The sequence below is a fragment of the Marmota flaviventris genome, chromosome 4 (genome assembly GCF_047511675.1).
Source record: "Marmota flaviventris isolate mMarFla1 chromosome 4, mMarFla1.hap1, whole genome shotgun sequence".
NCBI classification, from domain to species: Eukaryota; Metazoa; Chordata; class Mammalia; order Rodentia; family Sciuridae; genus Marmota; species Marmota flaviventris.
The window spans coordinates 83,733,109-83,746,172 of record NC_092501.1 but is presented as its reverse complement, the minus strand read 5'-3'; the positions used below and the strand labels follow the sequence as shown (position 1 = coordinate 83,746,172).

General features: G+C 39.0%; 1 protein-coding gene across 2 annotated transcripts in view; it reads left to right on the top strand.

The window, feature by feature from the left end:
* The window catches only part of Atp8a2 (ATPase phospholipid transporting 8A2), a 619,499-nt gene that overhangs the window by 372,833 nt on the left and 233,602 nt on the right, over window positions 1-13,064 (top strand). The window lies entirely within an intron of this gene.

Genomic DNA, 13,064 nt, shown 5'->3' with positions numbered 1-13,064 from the left:
CAATTCACTGATTAGGTTAAAACTCTCATAACCCAATCATTTCATCTCTAAACTTTCTTGCATAATCTCATACATGAGCTTTTGGGGGACACCTAATTTAAACCATAACATTTTCCATTGAAAAGCATAGGTTTTAAAACTCAAGGAACATTAGAAATCTTCCTTGTTGATCTCTCCACAGACGAGAAAAAAGGCCTAGGGAGGTGGCACATCCAGAGAAGCAGGGCTCAGTGTCCCTTTGTAGCCTGCACATGGTTCCTGCCCCTGAGTGCATACATTTGCTGGCTTCCTCCCATTTATTTGCTCACACATTGTCATCCCCTTGGCTTGTCCTCCCTTCTCTGCGGCTTGACAGCCAGTGCACTAAGGACCACCAGAACAGACTGACTCTCCAAGGGATGAAGTGGGGTAGGTGTGTGGAACTTTCTGAGCAGCCCATTGAACCACAAAGACCCTCCCCACATGCTGTTCATCATTGCCTTGAACCTTAGGTTCCAAAATCTTGTCTGGGCATTGCCCAGCACTGAAAGGATGACTATGTGGTAGAAAGAAAAACCATCAGTCCCCATAGTTCTGACAGATGCAGTGCATACTGTCATTCCCTTGACACCACTGGAGCCCAAAGAAGACCCACCATGAGCTTGCTATTGGAGCTTGGGAACTGGGCCACTCTAACCTAAGTGTGTGGATTATAGTTTCATTTTTTGGGGAAAAGGTTATAACACCAAAGCTGTTCCTACTTTAGATTGTCTATATACATGTTAGACTTACCAATGCCCTGTATCTTTGTGTGCATCTGGGTCTGCATGGTGCCACAGAAGGTGTGCTGGTACCTGCTTTCTTTGTCACATTTGCATAGTTGAGGCTCAGTTTGGTTGTTGACTCCTATTTTCAGCTGATAGGTGGGTGTAATCGTAAGTCATAGGCGTGGTATTTCAAGACTATTATGAGATGAGAAGTTAAAGCCTTTTCTCAATAAAGCTGGGAGCCCCTGCTGTCTGTGCTCCTAAGCTCTCCCTCCACCCCCATCAATTTCTCAAGTTTCTTGGCTGGAGCTTTCTTCATTCTAAAGCCCCACTCTGGAACCAGCCCTAATCCAGGCAGTTGTATGTCTGGTGAACTCTAGGCTTGATCTCCTTTCCAAGCTCAGTGACAAGCCTCTGCTCTGAAGGCAGCCTGTCTCCATGGCCCCTAGGCTGCAGCTGTCAGCCACAGTGAATGTGGCAGGTGTTGGCAACATCAGCCCCGCCCATTGAACCATGTCAATGGTAAACTTGGGTTTTAGGTGGTGGCTGTTACTTACAAAATGTGGTAACCTGAGAAATACAACTATTGGCATATTAATTTACTCTGAAAAGTGTAGCTATCAGGTGGACTCAAAGGTTGAGATTGGGCTTCTCCTCTGAACAGGGACTGTCATCAATTCAAAGCCTTCATCTTTCATTTTCTTTGATCAAAACTGCAAGATGATCATTATTCATTTGATGTCATAAGTGTGTTCTTAAACATGAAATGGAAACAACCATTAGAAAAAAAAAAAAGAAGACAGTTATGTTTTGAGTTCCACAAAATCATTACAAAAAAAAAAATCCTGGATACTTTGACAAACATTTGTTTGTTAGCTATTTTATTTGATTCTAAGGGATTTAAAGATGAATAAAATAAATTCTTAATAATGGAAACAGAAGGACACATTTCAGATCAGACTTGTCCCAGGAAGCATTATGACGGTGGTATTAATCAATTAGAGGAATAAGTTGCAAACTAAGCTTTGCAATAGGTTGCTGCCTACTATTACATTTAGGATTATGATTTCTTTCTTCTGTGGGTATGCAGCATTTGGGGCTCATGTCTTCTTTCGGTGTGCAGACCCTCATGTGGTTCATCACTATGACTGTATTTGTCCTACCCACCACCACCATGGCCTGCCTATTCATCCTTTTGTGTCATACTTTAGGACATTATCAAATACATAGATCCCTAGGGGTCATTTTCATATTCTGTTTTGGAATGGGTAAATAACATAGCTGTTTAAAAAAAACAGTTTTACTTACATGGTCATGAAAAAGAAAAGCACTATCATTCTCTGTTATTGAGATGGAGAATTAGTAGCTTATTAAAGAGAGGCTTTAGGTTTTAGAAGGTGTATATTTATATGATGCTTGGAAGAAAAAGATTTGTGAAACTTATCTCCATTCTCACCCAACAAATTCTACTCTAAAAGAAAGAAAAGGAAAGAAACAAAACTAAAGAAAGAAATGAAAAGCAAAGAAGAAGAAACATGTATTACTCTGGAAAATAGCTACCCCAAGTATGAGGCACATGTGGTATATTGACCGCTGCCATCCCTGTAGCTCTGAGGTCTTCTGATTGCTTGGGTTAGGCTTGAGTGAAAGTCAGAATTAGACAGGCTGCCCCACTTTTTCCAGAGTTCAGGTAGTTGCTGTTTAGCATGTGTATTGGACTGGGAATCAGATGACCTTTTGTTCCAGGCACAGGTGACGGGTGAAAGGCAGGTTTAATTAAAATCATTCTAAGTATCTCTGTTGTCATTAATTTTCAGTGGTCCATGAGCTCATGAAGCCTGGTCCTGCTGGAGCCATAAGCTTGCTCTGAAACATCAAATCTCAAACACTTCTCAGCTTTCCTCTCAGCTCTGTTTCCTATTCCCATCTTCCCCACAGCAGAGGTCAGGCACGCTGTTTTGAAATAGTAGTGAAGTTTGCAGCGGGGAACAATATGTGTATGTTAACTTCAAGGAAGGCAGACACTCCTGAGAGAGTGTTGGGGGCCTTCATAAAGCATTTCAAGGAAGCAGAGTATCAAATTAATGCTTTTTGTGCTAAAAACATTAAGGTATTTAAATGTGTTATTCTAATCCCTGTTTCAGCCTGGGAACAGAAGGATCTAATATCTTTTATTTAAATCCCAGCCTTCCTAAACCGCTCCACTGTTTTCAGCCTTATACAGGAAGAGGCAGACGGTAACCAGTTGCTTTCAACGAATGTAAACCCCATATGTAATTCACAACATACAGCCCATTCAATTCTTATATAAAGTGCGGTTGTCCAGATCTTAATCCATTCCAAATCATTTCGTGGACATGTTGAGTATTCAGAAGCTCAGCTCCTGTCTGAGTGTCCCTGTAATTGTTCCATTTCCTGGAGATGTGATAAAATCGTCATAGACATAAGGACAGATGCATAAATTCTGGAACTCCAAGCAGTGTATCTTTATTTCAGAGTGAGCCCTTTCTTGGTCATGGAGTAAACTGATCTTGAGCCGAGAGGGTGTCCTCCCTTTTCCTGAGAGCTCCTCTGCAGGTCTTGGCTACAGAGCCAGCTTTATAGCTATAGCACAGGATCGAGTTATAAGGGTTTTGTTCAGTTAATAAAGAATATCATGTTGCCCTGACTTCTCACAGCAGTGTGATGGTTGATCTGTAGCTCTTAAAAGAGAATGCTCACAGGATGTTGAAAGCAGCCACCAGTCATGTAATTAAGATCAGATAGATAGATAGAAAAGCAGTCAGACAGATGGCCTCATCTCTAAATCAGGTGTTAGGACTTCTTCCTTTAAAGATTTTTTTTATAAATTCTTTGGAGTTTTGAATCAGGATTTAAATTCTATATAAGGGTAATTTTGGGTTGCCAGAATGGCTACTATAGAAATTCTTTAAACTTGAGGGCTGGGGTGTAGTAGCTCAGTATTAAAGCACTTGTCTAGCATATGAGGCCCCAGCACCATAGAGTATAATACAAATAAAATAAAATTTTTAATATTTAATCTTTGGATAAGCCATCCAAAGTGAGAGGTACAGTATACTTTAAGACACTAGCAAAAACAAAAAGATTGGTACAGAGCCAAGACTTTGTATATGTGATTGTACACATAACATTGAAAAAAAAATCAAACTTTGTATTATTAAATATTAAACACTGAAAATGAGTTAAATGAACCTTTTTAACAATAAGAAAATCATTTGTGAATGTTAATATATTATTGCACTAGCATATTTATATGAAGAATTCGTTTTAAGGCTTGATGTGAAGGACAGCACAAATCCTGTTTTTGAAAATTTAGCTATATAGCTTAAAGAGTCTACTCTGGAATATGGAAACATTTTACTTAAGTATTTTTGAGAAATGGATACTTACACCCTGTTGAAAATAACCTTTGCACTTATAAGATGCCATAGGAATGTTAAGCTTTCTACAATTTGAATTTAATATATGCCCAAATATATGTGTTAAATTCCTAAAATTACCATAGAATTGTATTACCAAGATGGGGGGGAAAAGATACTTGCATAGCTGCCTGTGCCTTGCCTTTCATTTGCACAGACTCGACAGCAACCTTCAGTGTAATCCAGGGGAAAGGACCTCATGACTGACAATGGGGAAAATACAGGAAAAATTATAAAAACTTGGGTTACTATTATTTCACAAAGGTGGCTGGATCACATCAGCATTCAGAGTTATTTTGTGAAAATTCTTACCATCAATAATGTTGTAGATTCATTATCTTCAGTTCACAGATTAAATGCTTATTTTACTAGACACTGTGTTGAAAATTCATTAGGACTGAAGAGGTAGATACTGAATGAAGCATGAGAGAGTGATAGTATGTGTCATAGTATGTGATTCTAGGTGTAAATCACCATGTGGATCCAAGGTGAGGTACTTACATGTTAGACTTTGGATGGTTTGCATCACCCAACATGAATGAGAACATTTGTAAAGACTTGGTGATTGGTGTGCTGGTATCTATTAAGGTTTCCAAATGCTTATGCAAGATGATATGTGGGTGCTAACAGTCAGCTTATAATAGTCAAAGCATTATGACCTGAAGAGACAAGGGGAACAAAGACTAGGCTCGTGTGCTAGCCTTTCCCAGGACAGCCCTTTGTAAAGACAGAGATTGCTGCTACCCATTTGTCATCCAGAGCTGTTACAAAAAGCCTACAGTTTTTAAGGACATTAGTAGAAAATAGAATGAAGACCACTAGCATGCTGGTGAGGAAATTCGCAAATAATGTCTCTCCCTAGATCACTAGAAAAATGGGGTGTTTTGATCTGCCTTCCATGAATGATTAATTTGGATCTCACAGAGGGGCTCAGACTCTATTGTGTTCCTTTCTTTTTCTCCATCTGGGAGTGATCTTTCATGATTGCCCTCCAAAGCACGTTCCCAGGTCCATTAGTTGTGTGGAAGTTACATTTTTGTCTAAGTCAAACTGTACTTTTCATTATATATAGTTATGATAAGAAATGTAATTAGTCTTGGAATCATGATTGTGATAGTCATCATTTATTGAATATCCATTGTTTGAATCATTGAATTTAGATGAGAAAAGGAAAGGATAGGAAAGGAATAAAAAATTTCATCTCTGTTTTTTTGAATGTTAGACAAATATACTCCCCCAGAATGGATGGATATATAGTGACTTAATAGAGTGTGTAGAAATAAATAGACCAGATAAATAATTTTGCTGTCACTTTTTTGAAACGTTGGTAGTCCATGTTACCTGTATTCCATCATGCGTCAGTTTTCTTTTTTCTTTTTGGTGTGTGTGTGTGTGTGTAATTGATGGGGTTATGGAAAGAATAGAAATTATAGTCATAAGGAGTTTTTTAATATTCCTAATTAAGAATCAAATGTGATTTTCTTTTTCTTTTTTTAAGACTTTTATTTATTTTATTTTTTTAAAGAGAGAGAGAGAATTTTTTAATATTTATTTTTCATTTCTCGGTGGACACAACATCTTTGTTTTTTTTTGTATGTGGTGCTGAGGATCGAACCCAGGCCGCACGCATGCCAGGAGAGCACGCTACCGCTTGAGCCACATCCCCAGTCCTCAAATGTGATTTTCAAATTAAGGACTGAGAGGAGCCTTTCCATGAGACGAGATTCATTATACCTTAATCTTTATAGAGATACTGCTGGAATAAGCTAAAAAAAAATTGCTACTTAAGCAACCAAAGCTGGAAACTCTCATTCCTGGAAACCTGTGCATGAGGCTCATTTAATAATTGGGTATGTGGCGTTCACTCTTAAATGCACCATCTCATGGATTTTTCTTTTCTTGCAAGCACTTATCCTGATTTTTATAATGGGTCCTGTTCTAGCTTTAGCTCTCGTGAGGCACTGCATTCTTTGTAATGAAAACTGAACTGTTTCCACCTTTCATTAGCTATTGCATCTTTCTGAGGCACGGTCTCTTAGGGCTTCCTTATTTATAATGTAGCTTCTCTCCATATGCAAGTTTTTATAATAAGGGAGCCCTTTAAATCTACCTTAGAACTATTGAGTGGTTCCATTAAAAATTTACTTCTTGTTGCCTCCACATTTGCTAGTCCTCAGGTGCCTGTGGAGTTCACCTGGATCCATTCCCAAACCTCCTTACCCTACCCCCACCTCTGAAGTCTCACCTCTGCCATGAAGACCATTCCAAGCTGCCAAATGTATCTCCTTTCAGAAATTGGAGCTACAGTGAGATATACCAAAAACAGGGACATTGAGATTACATTTTGAGAGAGCAATACATTTGGGCTCAAAGCACAAAAATCGTGCATTCCAGAAGGTATGACTGTCCAGAAGACCTTTGTTTCAGTCTGCTATTTTGCTGTTACTTAAAGACCTGACATGAACAATTTTGGAGGAGGGAAAGTTCATTCATGGGTTCACAGTTACAGAAATCTTGTCCTTAGATAGCCAGTTCCATTCCTCAGGGCTTGAAGTGAGGCTGAACATCATGGCAGAAGAATGTGGTGGAGGAAAGCAGCTCACATGATGATCAGCAAGAGACTAAGCTCAGCTCATCAAGTGTAAACCCCAAAGGTACACCCCAAGGGACCCCCACCTCTTTCAGCCACACCTTACCTGCCTTTAGCTGCTGCTCAGTTAATCCCTATCAGGGGATTAATTCACTGATTGGATAAAGGCTCTCATAACCCAATCATTTCTCCTCTGAACCTTCTTGCCTTGTCTCACACATGAGCTTATGGAGGATACCTCATAACAACCTTGACAACTGATCTATTGTGTCCTGCATAAAGGTACCAAATGCATATAGGAAGGACTACAGCAGAGGGTTGGAGGACAACCAGGGAAGCCCTTCATAAATAGATAAGTGGGAAAGTCCAGCTGACTTTAGACTCATATATTATGTGTTTGTGTTTCTATAAAATGTGAGATTTTTAAAGGTATCACAATTTTTGTAACATTTAGGATAACTGCTATGAGAAAGAATATAAAATATTTTTAGAGTCCAAGAAAATTCCTTTTATGTGTATTTTCTTTAACAGGAAAGACATTTTTTCCAAATGAAATATGGTATATTAGCATCATTTTGTTTAATAGTTGCTATGTGTTTTAGGTTTGGTATAAATAAATTAGTTTCTGTATCATTACATATATTTATATTTTAAAAATCATGAAGTCCTACATGTTTTGTTTTGGTTAGTGTTTCCTCCTACTGTCTTCTTATGTGATCCATTCAGATTGAAAGAATATTTTATTTTATTTATTTATTTTTTTTAAAGAGAGAGAGAGAATTTTAATATTTATTTTTTAGTTCTCAGCGGACACAACATCTTTGTTTATATGTGGTGCTGAGGATCAAACCTGGGCTGCATGCATGCCAGGCGAGCGCACTACCACTTGAGCCACATCCCCAGCCCAAAAAAGAATATTTTAAATGAAATACATATTTACTAATTTTGGGTTTAAAAACAAAGAAGAACCTATACTTGAAAAAAGGTGATTTAGTGTTTCTGCTAGTTAATTACTGAATCACTATGACAGTTGAGTATGAATGTTCTGCTATAATTTCAGTTCTAAAACATTTGAACTAGAAAGAACTAGTGATATTGTCTAGGCCAGAGCTGGCTACTTCGGTGTGGTTTATACCAGCTGTGTCGGCACTGTGCCAAAGCTGGTTAGAAATGTACATCTATCTACATGCCCCAATCCTGGCATTCTGAATCAGAGTCTGTATTTTTTACAAGTTCTCTAGGTGATTCTGATGCTCATCTAACATTTGAGAATCATGGATCTAAGCAGGTGGTCTTCAGACTTCCTCTTAGTCTTTAGGACTGTCAAGAATAGAGACATTTGGAAGCCCAGTTAATGAAAGCATTTAGTGAATCTAGTTAATTAGTGAGTATTTGGGGTCTGGCTGACCTTCTTTGGGATGTTTCTGGGTAGAGTTTCTTGACATTCCTCTGGCTCAGGTGACCTCAGTATACAAATACATAAAATCTAGGTCCAGTCTCTCTTTGGCAAACTGGGCAGCTGGGCTTTGAGAAAGAAAGGAATTTACTTAAGCTTGCTCAAACTATATTATAAGATCAGAATTGGGAAACTCACTCTGAGACCAAGGTTTTTATAGGTCAGATTAAATTAATGAATGACCATTAATTCTACAAAAGCAGTTGCCCATGGTTTAATTTAAGTGCTACATTTGAAATAATTTTAGAAAGCTAGTTTTAAAATTTCAAGAATATAAATCCCGTAAAATGAGATACTCTAGGATATTGATTAAAAAAAAAAAATCTCAAAAGGGAAACTTCTTATTTTAGAATCTATTGTGTTAGCTTAGCCAAAAAAAGTGGTAGACATCTCTCCAGTTGATTGAATTCTTTGAGTATATGTTTTTATTCATAATGTACAAAAGTAGGTTATAAAATACCCTAAGCACCTTGCTCAGCTCAGAAGTAGTCTGGAGTTCTTATTTTATGGGATGAATGTATCATACCCTGGGAAAGCTTATTAAGTGTGGCTTGTGATTCCAGGTCACAAATTAAGATTAAAAAAAAGAGCTGGCTTGTGCTTCGTGGCAACTTGGCATACTAAAATACTGCATATGGCTGAAGTGTAATAGTGCCTGTTCAGTTCTGTAGAAATTACCTGTTTGACATCTGTTTTGAACCCCTAGTGTGTGCTAGAATTATGTTTTCTCAAGGCATTTCAGCTGAGGGCATAATAAATCCTTGATGAGAATTTCATGGTCCTAAAATGCTGGGATATGACTCGCGTTATATACCCTTTGCTGTTTGGAAAAAAGGCAGCTGTTGGATATTCATATTGTAAGGATGGAAAGCATGACTTGACTGACTGATTTGAGGTCCAAATCCCAGAGAGCAAGCCTAAGTGAGTTTACTTGTCTTGCAGCTCATCTCCAGTTGGTTAGCTTATCTCTAAATTCTCTGTGTTAATCAGCTTTCTGTTACTGTAACAAATTGTCTAAGATAATCAACTTATAAGGAAATAGGGTTTATTTTGGCTCATAAGTTTGGAGATCCAAGTCCTTGGTCATTTAGATCCATTGTTTTGAGTTTATGGCAAGGCAACATATCATGATAGCTAGAATGTGGCTGACCAAAGCTGTTCACCTCAGGACCAGGAAATGAAAAAAAGAAAGAGAAGGGTCTGGGGTCCCTGTTTACTTATGAGGGCTCATACCCCAGTGTTCTAAATACCCCCACTTAAAGACTTCACCACTTCCTAATAACTCCAAGCTGGAGAGTAAACCTTTAACACATAGGCTTTTAGGCAACACTTAAGACCCAAACTGTAGCATCTCCTAATAGAAAACCTACAACTTTAACCTCAAATAATACTATTGATCTGTTTAGCCACTTCCCTATTCTTCCACCGTTTTAATCAGCTGTTTCACTGCTGTGACTTAAAGACCCAACCAGAACAACTGTAGAGGAGGAAAAGTTTATTTAATGGGCTCACAGTTTCAGAGGTCTTAGTCCATAGAAGGCCAGCTCCATTCCTCAGGGCTTGAGGCAACAAAGAGCATCATGGCAGGAGAGTGTGGCAGAGGGAAGCAGCTCACATCATTTCAGGAAGCAGAGAGAGGTCTCCGTTCATCAGTTACAAATATATACCCAAAGCCACGCCCCAATTCCCACCTTCTCCAGCCATACCCTACCACTTCAGTTACCACTCAGTTAATCAGGGGATTAAATCACTGGTTGGGTTAAGACTCCTACAACCCAATCATTTCTCTTCTGAATCTCCTTGCATTGTCTCACATGTAAGTTTTTCAGGGACATCTCACATCCAAACCACCATGATTCTTCCATCCTCGCACAGTGTGAAGTGACCAAGCTTTCTTCTGCCATGGCTCCCTTTCTCTCCACACCACCTCAGATTTACTGACAAAAAGTCCAGCCTGTTTGATGACTTGGATAACACACAGTCTTGAGGAGTGGTAGCCTCAGGCCTGCCCAGGGATGCTTCAGTTTCTGTTCCTTGTCCTCTTGCCTTATCTTCATGGATGCAGAAATACAGTTCAAGATTACATGATGGCCTCATCAGACAAGGTTTCACCCCACAGGGAAATGATCATACTTAGGGTGATGAATGTAATCATGGAGAGAAGTGATTCATGCAGAGGCTCCCAGACTCTTTGGATGTGCAACATCCTTAATGATCCCTTTGCAAGTCCCTAGGCCAAAGGAAAAAAAATCAAACCATGTCTGACTGTTAAATAGGTAAGGTCAAATAATTTAAGAAGTACTTATGACTGAATAACTTAGCAGGTGTTTCAAACACTATTGCACATGCATTGGAAGAAATAATCTTTATTTCCTCCATCCTTAAATAATCATAATCACTTTCCAGTGGTACATGGTGGTGGGCCCACTGAGCACTACATAGCTTCTCCATCTTAGGGTGACAGCAGCTACCACCTCCTTCATTTCCTAGTCCACATTGATTTTCACAGCATATTTGCTGTCATTACAACCATAAAAACTCAGTTTCACAAAAATATATCATGAAAAGGAATATAGTATGATCTAATGTTGAAACTGTGCGGAGATACTTCCAGCTCTATTACCTGAGAGATATTGGTATATTTCCTTCAAATATTTAAAACATCCTGTGCAACACCTCCCGGGTACCTACACATACAGTTTGGGAACCCTATGTCAGATGACATGCAATTTTCACATGTTCATTTTTTCTCCCCAGCAACTGAGGTTTTGCAGATAACCCTGTGCTAGACGGAATAGGAGATAACACTTAATTCACACTTGTTGGTTAATGTAATGGTTTCACATTAATATATCATAACTATTTTATGAGGTGGGCAGTTCTCATTTCCTTCATTCCATTAGTGAAAAGACAGGAACTCACAGGATCCCTCTCCTGCTTGCATGGTTAGCATGGGCAGGGGAAAAGTTCATGCTTATTTAACTCTGACTCCCATAACTCTGCATAACACATTTGATTTCTGATTCTGTTGAGTTAAAAAATGGAATGAGAAATCAACTTTGTGTTGCAAATGAGAATTGTGGGATGTCCTGTCTCCCTCGGCTCCAAGTGGCAGTTGCACAAACTTGGAGGCAAAATATGCAGCTTTTTCCCCTCTGTGTGGAAATTGCTTAGGTTGACTAGAAGCTCAGTGATAAGCAATAATAAAGCTTCTGGGTACTTCATTTTAGGCTGCATTAAAGTCAGTTCAGTATTGTGCTCTCAGCTCCTAGAGGGTCATACTTATAAGGTGTTTTTAGATTCTGAAGCATGCTGTTAACTAAAAGTTGAAGAACCGAGAAAGTAGTTAGCAGAAGCTAAGCTTTGGGGGAAGAACATGATAGATGTCTGTATATTTCAGCCTTTCAGGTATATGAAAGAGGAGTTATACTTGGTCTGGTGTAGCTCACAGGACAGAATTAGCACATATGAGTTTGCTCAATAACAACAAAAAAGCAACAATAATTTTTAGTGATTGCATAGACTCCAGGAAGCAGTGAATTTCTACCATTGCAAACTCCTACAAAAATGAAAAAGGGGATATTGGACCATGTGGCATGTTTTCTAAAGCCCCTTCAACTCTAAAGTTCTGCTTTTCTACCTCTCTTATTTTTATATCTTAGTAACTGAGAGTATAGCAAAGGCTTCATGCTGCATTCAAATGCATTTCTTCCCAGACTGGTCAAATTAAATATAAGGTAACATTTTAGGTTTTCTGTTGGGAATGGATATCTTTGTGGATAGAGACCAACTGAGCAGTTGTAGTTGTACTAGGCAAGTCTTTGAGTGCCCATTCTAGTTTACATTACAGTCCACGTGTGAGTGTAGCAGTAGACCTCTGGGAACCTGGAAGTCATTTACTTTATGTTTATCGTGTGTATGCTTGTGTGTGTGTGTGTGTGTGTGTGTGTGTGTGTGTGTGTGAGAGAGAGAGAGAGAGAGAGAGAGAGAGAGAGAGAGAGAGAGCACATATGTGCATATGCCAGTGATTCAGGTGTTTATTTGTAAGTTTCCCCAAATATCAGTTTTTCAATCCCAAATTTCAAATAAATCAGTCCTGAGATACTAGTGATTTTTTTTAATACTGTTGGTTTGTGTGGTCTTATACTCTGATTAAATGCTTCATGATAATTAACATTGCTGTGCTTTAGAACCATAGATTTCTAGTAGGACTTCTTCCCAGATGACCTGAGGAATTATGAAAACTAGGCCACCTTCTTCCATCACTGGTATGACAACCTCTTTTAGGCAGGGGCTACTTTTCTCTTCCCCTTTTGGGCTGTGCTTCTGCAAAGTACAGGTATGATAGACCTTTACTCCTGAGATTGCTGGTTCTCAATACTGCCCTAGCTGCCCATCAAGCACTTGTCCATCTGTAGGTGGAGAGGAGCCAGTCTCTTTTCTTTTTTCTTTCTCTGGCCTTCTTTCTGCCCTTTCTTTTGCCCTGCCAATTTTCTTTGCCTTCTGTAAAAGCAGATTTTACAGAAAATTCCCTTGCCAGCCCTAGGTTATATATGCTGTGCAGCAAAGAACACATGGGGTCTGTGCTCGTGTTCTGATTTATTGGGAAGATGTTTCTGAAGACCTCTGTGACTAGTTTAACTGACTTCATTGTTCAGCAGGGCACAGGTTCCCTGAAGAGTTTGCTCTCGTGTGGTTCCAACTGAGCAGAGCAATTGCAGATAGGCTGGGTTTTAAGTTAGCTTCGGGTGGTGTATTTCATCTGTGAAGTTGGCAAACACTTGAAAGCCACAAGCTACTGTTTTGTGCAAGCTTCTTTGAACACAAGCATA